This window comes from Leucopleurus acutus (assembly GCF_964270905.1).
Source record: "Leucopleurus acutus genome assembly, chromosome: 5".
NCBI lineage: Eukaryota > Metazoa > Chordata > Mammalia > Artiodactyla > Delphinidae > Leucopleurus > Leucopleurus acutus.
In genome coordinates this window covers 144,390,751-144,401,164 of record NC_139147.1, presented here as the reverse complement: position 1 = coordinate 144,401,164, position 10,414 = coordinate 144,390,751, and the positions used below count along the sequence as shown (strand labels likewise).

At 41.5% G+C, this 10,414-nt stretch overlaps 1 pseudogene across 1 annotated transcript; it reads right to left on the bottom strand.

The window, feature by feature from the left end:
• Positions 1–7,620: 7,620 nt before the first annotated feature.
• LOC309961851 (large ribosomal subunit protein uL22-like) lies at positions 7,621–8,545 on the bottom strand (annotated as a pseudogene). Its single transcript has one exon. The product of its transcript is annotated as a large ribosomal subunit protein uL22-like (transcript).
• Between the last annotated feature and the right edge of the window lie 1,869 nt (positions 8,546–10,414).

Below are 10,414 nucleotides of genomic sequence, written 5' to 3'. Positions count from 1 at the left end.
CCCAGAGTGGCCCCTTCAGCCACCTGACCACACTGGCTGATTTTTTTAATACCTTGAAATTGAGGGACTAAGTTTATGTACAATAATATGTAGTCAGTGATCGGTCTCCTACTTTGAATTTTCTTTGTGCTATCATTCATGAAAAGCGTGGAATGTGGTTTGCCACTGAGAAGCGATCACCTCCGTGAGATGAACTTCCATCCAGCACCGGAGAGCCCTAAATGTATGTATTTAAGGTTACGGTTATTAACAAAGTGCATGGAAGAAACTAGGTAAAGCTATAACTGAAATAGAATATGAATATTTCAGAACACAGAAGAAATAGTGCATTGTTTGTGGTTCTAAAGGAGAGCTTCCACAAGATATAACTGGTGTTATGCTTTATATTTGTTTCTTGCCTTTCTTTCTCTCTCTTCCTATAAAACTAACATTCTGGGCAATTAAAAAAAAATTACACTAGTCTTAATAAAATAGGCTCTCTTAATTCTTTCCCTACTGTCTCAGTTAATTTGGGCAGTGTCAGTCTGTTACTGTTAGAATTACTATTTAACTGAAAATGTATTATGATCTGCTGCACACATTTAAAAAAATGACATTATAATGAGCAAAACCGAGCTAAACATAATTGTGCCACCAGCACTGGGACAGGAAGTGCCTCCTATAATGGTGATGATTCCCATGTCAGTGATAATTTTCTTGCCTGGTTTGCACTGTCTTCTCCTTGCTGCCATATTGATGCACAGAATGTGTCCATCCTTCTTAGGAGATGCAGATGTGAGTTAACTCCCTCTCCTACTCCTAGAAAAATCTTAAGTAATTAGAAAGTAAAAACGGATGACAGTAGCCAGATTCCATTGTTCAAGCTGCACGTTTCCCTCCCAACTCCCTTTAACAGGTTTGTGTATTTGCTGGAGGCAACTTTTGAAAACATTGTAAGGGCCTCAACCCTCAAACGAAGAAAGGCTCTCAAGCTAAAAGAATAGAAAGGGTCACAGGAGGAGAAAGCCTTAAATTGAATGCTTTTTTTCAGATTTTATTTTTTTTATTCCAGGTGTTCTAATCTAGAAAGCCAGTTGAATTCCTTAAATATAACAATGTATCACTTTCTAGAATCATCATGATGAGCAGAAATAACACACAATGACTTATTTTACAATTATATTCTTGAAATTTCCATTGAAACACCAAGGGAAGATTGAAATTTGTTTAAATCAAGGAGTCATTTTCTATTAAAAAATTTTTTTTAATTTATTTATTTTTGACTGCGTTGGGTCTTCGTTGCAGTGCGCGGGCTTCTCATTGCGATGGCTTCTCTTGTTGTGGAGCATGGGTTCTAGGTGCGCGAACTTCAGTAGTTGTGGCGCACGGGCTTAATTGCTCCGCGGCAGGTGGGATCTCCCTGGACCAGGACTCGAACCCGTGTCCCCTGCATTGGCAGGTGGATTCTCAACCGCTGTGCCACCAGGGAAGCCCCAAGGAGTCATTTTTTAAAGTACAGGACGGGTATTGGTATTAGATAGACCTGGCTGCAGGCCCTGCTTTTGGCACCTACAAGCTATCTCTGTAATCTTGAGTTGGCTGCTTTCTCTCGAGCTAGTTTTGAGTGTTTAAGTACATTTCTAATGATCTCGGTTGAGAATAATTTGAGGGAGAAGGTTCTGTGGGTTGGGACAGAGAAAGGAAGAGGTATGAAAGAGGTTGTGTGATTTTTCTAAGGAAAGGTTTGAGCCTCCGAAGGTGTTCGTGGGTTTGTATCAGGGCTGGGCGTTGGCAGGACTGAGGCTGGTATTGGAAGCCCCTTGTGAGAGCTGAGGCATTGGAAACATTTCTGAGAAGCACACCTTCAGCTCTGGCAAGGGGTATCCAAAGCTCTTCCAATTTCAGGTTCTAAGATAGCAGACCAGGGTGGACCCAAGAAACAGGAATGAACAATTCTAAGGCACAGAAACAGGAAGACTTTGAACAGCTAATAGAGGACTAGACAAAGAAAATTAAAATCATCCTTCAACTGCACATTTCTTCAACCGATAATTAAATCTGACTTACACTTAAATGCCATCTAGTAAGTAGTAAGAGGCAGACAAAAACGAAGTTCATGGTGTCTTTTTATATATTGCTTTTAATGAATGCATACAGATCATGTGATGGCCTGTTTGAGTAACTTTTCTTGAGAATGTGAGAAGTTATTTTAAGAGTCAATGAGGTATAATCCACACAAAATCAACTGCATTTATTGAAAGTGTGAAATTTGAGGTTTTGAGTATGTGTATCCCTGTGAAATCACAATGAAGGCAGTGAACACATCCATCCCAAAGTGTCCTGCTGCCCATTTGTGCCCCTTGCTTGTGCCCCTCACGCCCCATCCCAGACAATCATTGATCTGCTTGCTGCACTGTAGATTGGTTTTAATTTTAAAACAATATAAATGGGGTTATATAGCACATACTCTATCTCTGACTTCGTTCAGTCAGCATCATTATTTTGAGATCTGTCTATGTTGTTTTGTGTATCGATACTTCATTCCTTTTTACTGTTAAGTAGTTTTCTGTTGTACACCACATGTTGTTCATCCATTCATCTGTTAATGAACATTTGAGTTCCATATTTGGCTATTGAAAATATCAAGAAAGCTGTGATGAACATCTGTGTCTGTATGGACACAGACTTTTTTTTCCTTTGGGGTAAATACCTAGAAGTGAAATGGCTGGGTCATATGATAGGTGTGTAATTAACTTTTGAAGAAACGGCCAAACTGTTTCCTAGAGCGGTTGTAACCTTTCACATTCCCGGTTTGAGAGATTTGAACTCTATGTGTGTATTGAGAGAGGCTGAAGTGAATTATAGTATTTGTGGAAACCATCTTTGATTTGTGCATCTCCAAAGTCATAAGGAGTAAGAGGGAAAATTCAATTCACTTTTTGTGGTCAAATTCTCACAAAATATTCTACTTTGAAATAATCATATGATATAAATATTCTTATTGTTAACATTTGTTTGATGTTTTGTGCATATTGACAGACTTAGCCAAAATCTGAAATGTGTCAAGAAAAAAGCAATTAAAATTCAATAATTAGTACTTTCTTTGAAATTTCCAACTTTTATCATTTTCTGTGATCTAAGTGATCTAGAATCCTCTGCCTGCATTACTACTTGCAGGGAGAGAATTACAAATGGGCTTGGCCTTTACCAGTTTCTGTCTAGGTTTTACAGTCTTACTCAGTTGATATATATGTCAATGGTTCTAATTCAGTGTCATAGCATTTTATTTCAATTTACAAATAAATTATCCTGTCGAGTGGAATTTGGTAGTACACACAGGAGTTTCACTTTCTTTATCACATACACTCAAGTCCTAGTAAGCTTTGGTCACTGTATTATGACCTTCTTAAGAACATCCATTGATTCATCATTAATATTTATTACTGTTTGCTGGCGCATACCAGACTATGTCTGGTCCATCTCTGCATTCCGTAGGGCACAGTGTATTGCACATAGGGGCCAGTCCACAAATATTTGTCAATTAATAGATGAATGACTCTTATCTTAGCATAAATTCCGTATTTCTCACTGTAATGGGACTAAAATCTCAGCTACTGTCTTGAACCTACAGCCTTTGCCATAGTCACAGCTTAAGGCCTCCACCCCTTTTTTCTGAGATCCCGTTGCTGAGGCAACAGGATTTTTCCATGCCTGCTTGCATCCTGTTGCCAAGGCAACAGGGTACATACAGTTGGCAGGCTGGTTTGAGACATTGGATGTTTGCGGTATCCTGCGGTATCCAGAGATGCCTGTGGTTCACAACTTCTTTGATAAATCAGTGTGTGCATAATTGTATTCAAGGATATGCACTTGACTCTAATCTTGGTGTATAAAGATGACTGTGGATGTTTGTGATCATCCAGTACCATACATGTTACTGGAAAGACCTTGTGTGATCTCAGGAACTAGGGATCTTGCGTCCCTTCAGCAGAAATCTTGGCTTATTTTGACTGGCTACTGTTCTCTATCCCCACTCCTTTTTCCTAATCCATATCTACTTTCATTTAGATTGAATAAATGCTCTTGGTCACGGCTAGCCAGAATCAACCTGGCCTATCAGGCAATCTCACAATCAAGCGGTCTTGCAAAAACAATTTACTGTCAGTAGGATCATTGTATTCCTTTTCTGTGACCGTTCTCAAATTTCCTGGCTAAATGCTTATTAGTTTCTAGCTGTTATTGGAGCATGAGTGGAGAACCACAGGAGCACTATGCCACCTTCTTGCAGTGATACCAACTCTGTTAACATTATAGGTAGACAAAAAGTCCTTATGGGGCAGGAGAAGGCCATCCTACATAATGTCCCTTTTTCACACGGGACATGTTTATGAGTGTCACCTCCTGAAGGAGACTTTCAAGCTGTAATATGCTGGTGAGCTCAGATGGTGTGGTTGCATCACCTTAATGTGGTAAGCCCTGCCTCTCATTTCGTAAGATTAAATATTTCTTTTTATCAATTCTTTTGGTGATGGCCAATTAGATGTACAGCTTTTAGTCTTGGAGACAGGAATAAATAAAAGTGAAAGATTTCTGTTGGAGTTGAGGCAAGGTCTCTGGAAATCATAGAATCAGTGAGTGCAGAGGCCATCTGGCCCAACACCTTCATTTTACCCGGAGGAATTCACCAGGATTTCCGAGGCTGTGGTGTGCTGAGTTCCATCAGGGATTCAGTTGGAAAGTTGGGTCTCCGTGTTGCCCCTTGCGTTGGAACAGAAGGACTCTCAGTCTTTCTGGTCATATCCTGTGAGCACTTGTGGTAGCTGAAGGAAATTATTATGATATTATCAAGGAATTGCTGATACACTTCAGGGTTATAACTGGTGTTGCAGACTTGACCTAGACAGACCATGCCATAAGCCAACTATGTTGACTGGGAAAGGCAGGCTCTCTCACCACTGGAGCAACTTAAGTGGGGGTCTCAACAAGTCTGTGTGTCCATCCTCATGTAACCTTTCCCAACTTCAACATCAGCAGCTCTCCAGACACCCAGGTCCCCACCCTCTGGCTTGTGGGCTCCTAAATGCCTTGAATCATTGACAAGCATCTACTGACTCTTGGTGTAATTCAGGTAGACGGAGAAAATTCAGGTCAGCATTCAGAAGCTGCCTCCTCGGCAGCCTGGCCGTGTCTGAGTGGACCCCCTTTTGGGCTCCTAAAGACTGAAGATGGGTGTGAGAAATGAGCACTTCAGTATGGGGACCGTGGAGTCCCTTTTAAAACTATGGAGACTGCCTTCTTGCTGAGAAATATTCGATTCAGACACCACATCTAGCTTCTCTGGATTCTTATCTGAGAATTTGAGGCAGGAAAGAAAAACCTGCCATGATCTAAGCTGTGACATGTCTGTCTGGATAGTTTTGACTGTATTCTGGGATTGCACACAAAGTTAAAAGTAACTTTGATGGCTTCCTAAAATAACAAGAAAAGAGGGAAAGAAGTGAGAAAGTCTCACAGTGAATCTCTCTACATGCTTGTGTGTGGGGATCGTGGGCTCTTTGTGGTCAACATCATTTCTCTTCACTTGTCTTCCTTTCCTGCAACTAAACTTGTCTCTGATGTGTATATCAGTTGGATTCTTCTTTTGTTTTTATTCTTACTCATTCCTTCAGTTTCAACTGGGGTGTGTTCATTAAGTGGTGGGATTGCTTTACACAAATATACACACAAATCCACAGGCACACACTTAAATATATGTATCTTCTCACCCTAGCCAGTATTAAAGAAACATAAAATAATTTTATGGAATCTCACTGGCCAAGTCCAGCCCCACAGAGGGTTGACACCACCAATTTTTTTGAAAACCATATATTGAATGAAGACCAGCTGCCGGAATGATGAAAAATAAACAAGACCACCTATTCCAGAATTTCTCAAGCATTGTGGTCTCAGGACCCCTTTTCAAAATTATTGAGGACCCTCAAGACCTTTTGTTTATGTGAGATATAGCAATGTCTATCATACTAGGAATTAAAACTGAAAAACTTAAAACGGTTTATTATCAGTGAGGAGGTATGAGACGCCATCTCTACGCATGAGGTGCTTAAAGAATAGTGCCTGTAGTCACTCTACTAGTATTTTCAAAATTAATGATATAACCTATAATAGAAAATCTGAAAAGAAAATATGTATAACTGAATCACTTTTCTTTACACCTGAAACTAACAGAATATTTTAAATCAACTATGCTTCAATAAAAAAATATTAAAATATCTAAGGGAAAATAGAAAAAAATAATACATATGAAGCAATAATGATACCTAACATTCATTTGAAACTTCCAATATGCCAGGATATGGCCTAAGAACTTTACATGTTATTGTTAAATTTAATCTTCAAGACAATTGTACGAGGTAGTGGATTCATTTCTAGGATTTCTCTTAGCAATGTAACACAAACTGAGTGGTTTTAAACAATAGAGAGTTATTCTCTAAAATTTCTGGAGGCTGGAAGTCCAAATCTATGTGTTGGTAAGGCCAGGCTTTCTCTGAAGGCTCTATTTCATACCTTTCTCTTAGCTTCCACGGTTGCTGACGATCCTTGACATTCTTTAGTTTTTACGAGCATCATTCCAATCTCTGTCTCCGTCATTAAATGGCATTCTCTCTGTGTGTCCCTCTTCTTCTTAGAAGGACACCAGCCGTACCGAATTTCGAATCCATGACTTTGTTTCCAAATAAGGTCATATTCTCAGGTTCTGTCTTTGGCTGTGACTCTTCTTCCATCTTTAAAGGCCCCTTTTAATTACATTGGACCCACTTGAATAATTGAAAATAATCTTCCCAACTGAAAATCATTAACTTAATCACACCTGCAAAGTCCCTTTTGCCAAGTAAGATTCACAGATTTCAGGAATCAGGACTTGGGCTTCTTTGGAGCCATCGTTCTGCTCAGCACAAGCACCAGCAAGGACAGATCTATAGGGAGGGAACAATCTGCAAAGGTAAGACCTCACCGAGCAGAGAAAGTGTGGGTTAGGTCTTAAAGGTGGGGAGATTTCATGAGGTGGAGAGGACCCCAGCCAGGCTGTGCAGCATGAGTGAAGGCATGGCAGTTACAATGAGCCTGGCATGAGCACCGGGGCAGGAAGGGGATGGGTCTCACTGAAGAAAAGAGGTGAGTGTTGGAAAATGAGGGGAACCAAATCTGAGAAAATGTTGGGATGGAGCCTCAACTATTCAACTAGGAAATTTAGAGCACAGTGCTTGCTTTTCCACAATTAACATTTCAGTATAATGTATGCATGGTCTTTGCTGGAAATTAGGAATGGATTAAGTACCCTTCTAAGATTCTATAACAGAGCTTCTTTTCTTTCTTTTTTTTATAATTTTATTGGAGTATAGTTGATTTACAACGTTGTGTTAGTATCAGGTGTACAGCAAAGTCATTCAATTATTCATATACATATATTCACTCTTTTTCAGATTCTTTTCTCATACAGAGGTTCTCCCACAAGAGTTAGAGTCCTGAGCCCCATGTCAGGCTCCCAAGCCTGGGGCGCTCACATCAGGAGAAGAAGCCCTCAAATCATTTGGCTTTGAAGGCCAGCAGGGTTTGAGTAAGAGCTCCACAGGACTGGGGGAAACAGAGGCTCTACTCTTGGAGGGGACACACAAGGCTTCACGTGCACTGGGACCCAGGCAAAGTGACTCCATATTAGCCTGGGCCAGACCTATCTAGGGGTCTTGGAGGGTCTCCTGGGGAGGAGGGGGTTGGGTGTAGCTCACCGAGGGGGCAAGGACACTGGTGGTGGAGGCCCCAGAGAATACTGATCGGTGTGAGCTCTCCCAGAGGTCACCATTTTGGCATCAAGACGCAGCCCCACTGAACAGGCTCCAGGCTCCAGAGCTGCTTTTCTGATTAGCATCTTTCTCACTTTGTCTTTCCTGATGCCTTTGCCTGTTTTCTTCTTCTTCTTCTTCTTTTTTTTTTTTACTTTTATTTGCATTTATTTTTTGCGGCATTTATTCCCGGGCCATAAGTTTTTATTTCTTCAGTTTCTTCTGGGATATCTTCTCCTTCTGGGCAACCTCCTCTTCTGGTTTAGGAACAATCTGTTCTTTTTCAGTAAGGATCATCTCAATGTAGCAGGGAGAGCTCATGTATGGGTTGATCCGGCCATGAGCTCTGTAACTCCTGTGACACATCTTGGGGGCTCTGTTCACTTGCATGTGCTCAATGCCAGAGAATCTACGTCTAAGCCCTTAAGTTCAGCATTACTGTTTGCATTTTTGAGCATGTGCAGCAAAAATTCAGCACTCTTTTCGGGCCACCGACCCTGCATCCAGCCCCACTGTTTGGCCTGGGCACACCTACCAACTCCACCATTGTAATGATGGAATGGCACACATTGCTTCTAAAGTGACACCCTTCAGGTACTTGGTGGTTTTTCAGATATGCATACCCTTCATGGCCTGGACAGTTTCACGAGTGTTCTTAAAGTGAACACAAAGGTTTGAACCTCTTGACTTGCTTTGGGGTTTTCTGGGTCGAGCGAATAGTGGACCATTTTTAGAGGTCATCTCAGGCCGCTTACCGGGAAAAAAAAAAAAAGCTCTTCTCTTCTTTAATTGAGTTTTAGCTTTGTAGCTACCGGGAAAAAAAAAAAAAGCTCTTCTCTTCTTTAATTGAGTTTTAGCTTTGTAGCAGACACCATCAGCACCCCTCCCCCCAGTTCTTGTTTCTCACCCCCTTACCTTCCAACTGCCAGCATTTACTTTGCCTGACATCTCTCCCTGACCCAAAACTCCCTTTGCACACCTGCCAGATGATCGGACATTTGTGGAATTCACCACTCCCCCACTCCTCAGCCGCTCTCCCCCAATCATGGAGGGGGTAAGTATACATATTGTGGTTCCCTGGTACCCCTCAGCTGAGAAAACTCTGAAGCATGTGTCCTACACTGGCTCTCAGAACTCCTCAGCTGTGTAAGCTCCGGTTGCCCTCAGGGGTAACTTGATTGACACTGCACCTTTGACTGGCTCCTTTTCCTACCCAGCTCACTTTCCCAGTCCCCTGCACATGTTTGCTGGCATTGCCTTCCAGAAAAACTACTCTCACACGCATCCATGTCTTGGGGGCCATGAATCACGTGGCTGGGGGAACCCAAACTAAAATAGGCTTTCATCAACCCCCGATTCAACCTATCTGAAATTTAAAAGAAACGTGTTTACTAGAAAAAAGTAACAGAAGAGATAGGTGCGAAGAGGAAGGGGTAGAAATTCTGATAAAACACGGTTCTCATTAGCAATGTCCCAGAAAATAGATCACATGCCCATTGTCAGGGTCGGAGTATGACAAAGGAAATATGGTCTGTAGAATCTCTGGGAAGAGATCCAGTCCAGAACACTGGCCTCTGTAGTGGACACGTTTGCAGTTCCTAACCAGCCCCGTAACCTCCTAGTGTGAGTATCAGCAAGAGGGTCCTTTGGGTTCCGACTTCTCATGATTCATATGGTCCGTCACTTTTATGGAAGAATATGGTGCCAGTAAGGCCAATTTTCTGTGAATCCAATCACCTGAGGAACTGCTGAAGGAAGACCCAACATGAGTGCCCCCACCTAAGCTACTGAGAAAACATTTATTTTTTCCTCCGAGGAATTCTGGGTGGCATTGTCCTGGAAGATGCACAACTGTCAGTTTCCTCAACCCCATGGAAGAGTCCCATGGACTGAGGCTTATCCTGTCATCTCTCTCCTTTCATTGGTTGAAGAGCAACTAAGGTATTTTTGTTTCAACAGAAACTCAGAATTGTCTTTTGAATTTGTGAGGTCAATTTCAAATAACTATTCAAGCTCTGGAAAAGAAGGTCAAGTTCATCATCATGCTTTGATTATAGTTCTTCTGTCTGTTATCCTTTGCTTTTTGGAAGACAGGTTATGTTGAATGTATAAAACAATTGGAGGCAAGTTGGAAACTTTGCAAACACTTATGACTTACACTGAACTTCAAGAGGTGGAGGGAGAGAAAGGTTTGGAAAGGTAAAGACAGATTGGGTGGGTACTGGGAAGTAGGAATGAATACTATTGATAGGTGGGCTGAAGCCCTTGAAGAGGGCTTTGTGCCACAGTGATGGATGTGAACATTATCGTGGGGATTCCAATGAATATTTCTGAGCATGGGAGTGATGCAGTCGACGTGAGGAATGGAGTCCCTACAAAGGTTTTCTTTTACTGCCACAATTTCCTTGTCATTCAGAGACATCATGCAGGATAGATTAGGTGACACATGTGAGATTCCGTTTGACCTTTTTTTTTAGGTCAAAGCAGTCGACTGTTGGCAATTTCATGGGGTTTCGCCTAATATATTCCAAGCAAAGTAACTAGAACTAGCTTGAAACTTCTGGTTTGGGAGTGGAATCTCTAATGTGTTCTTCATC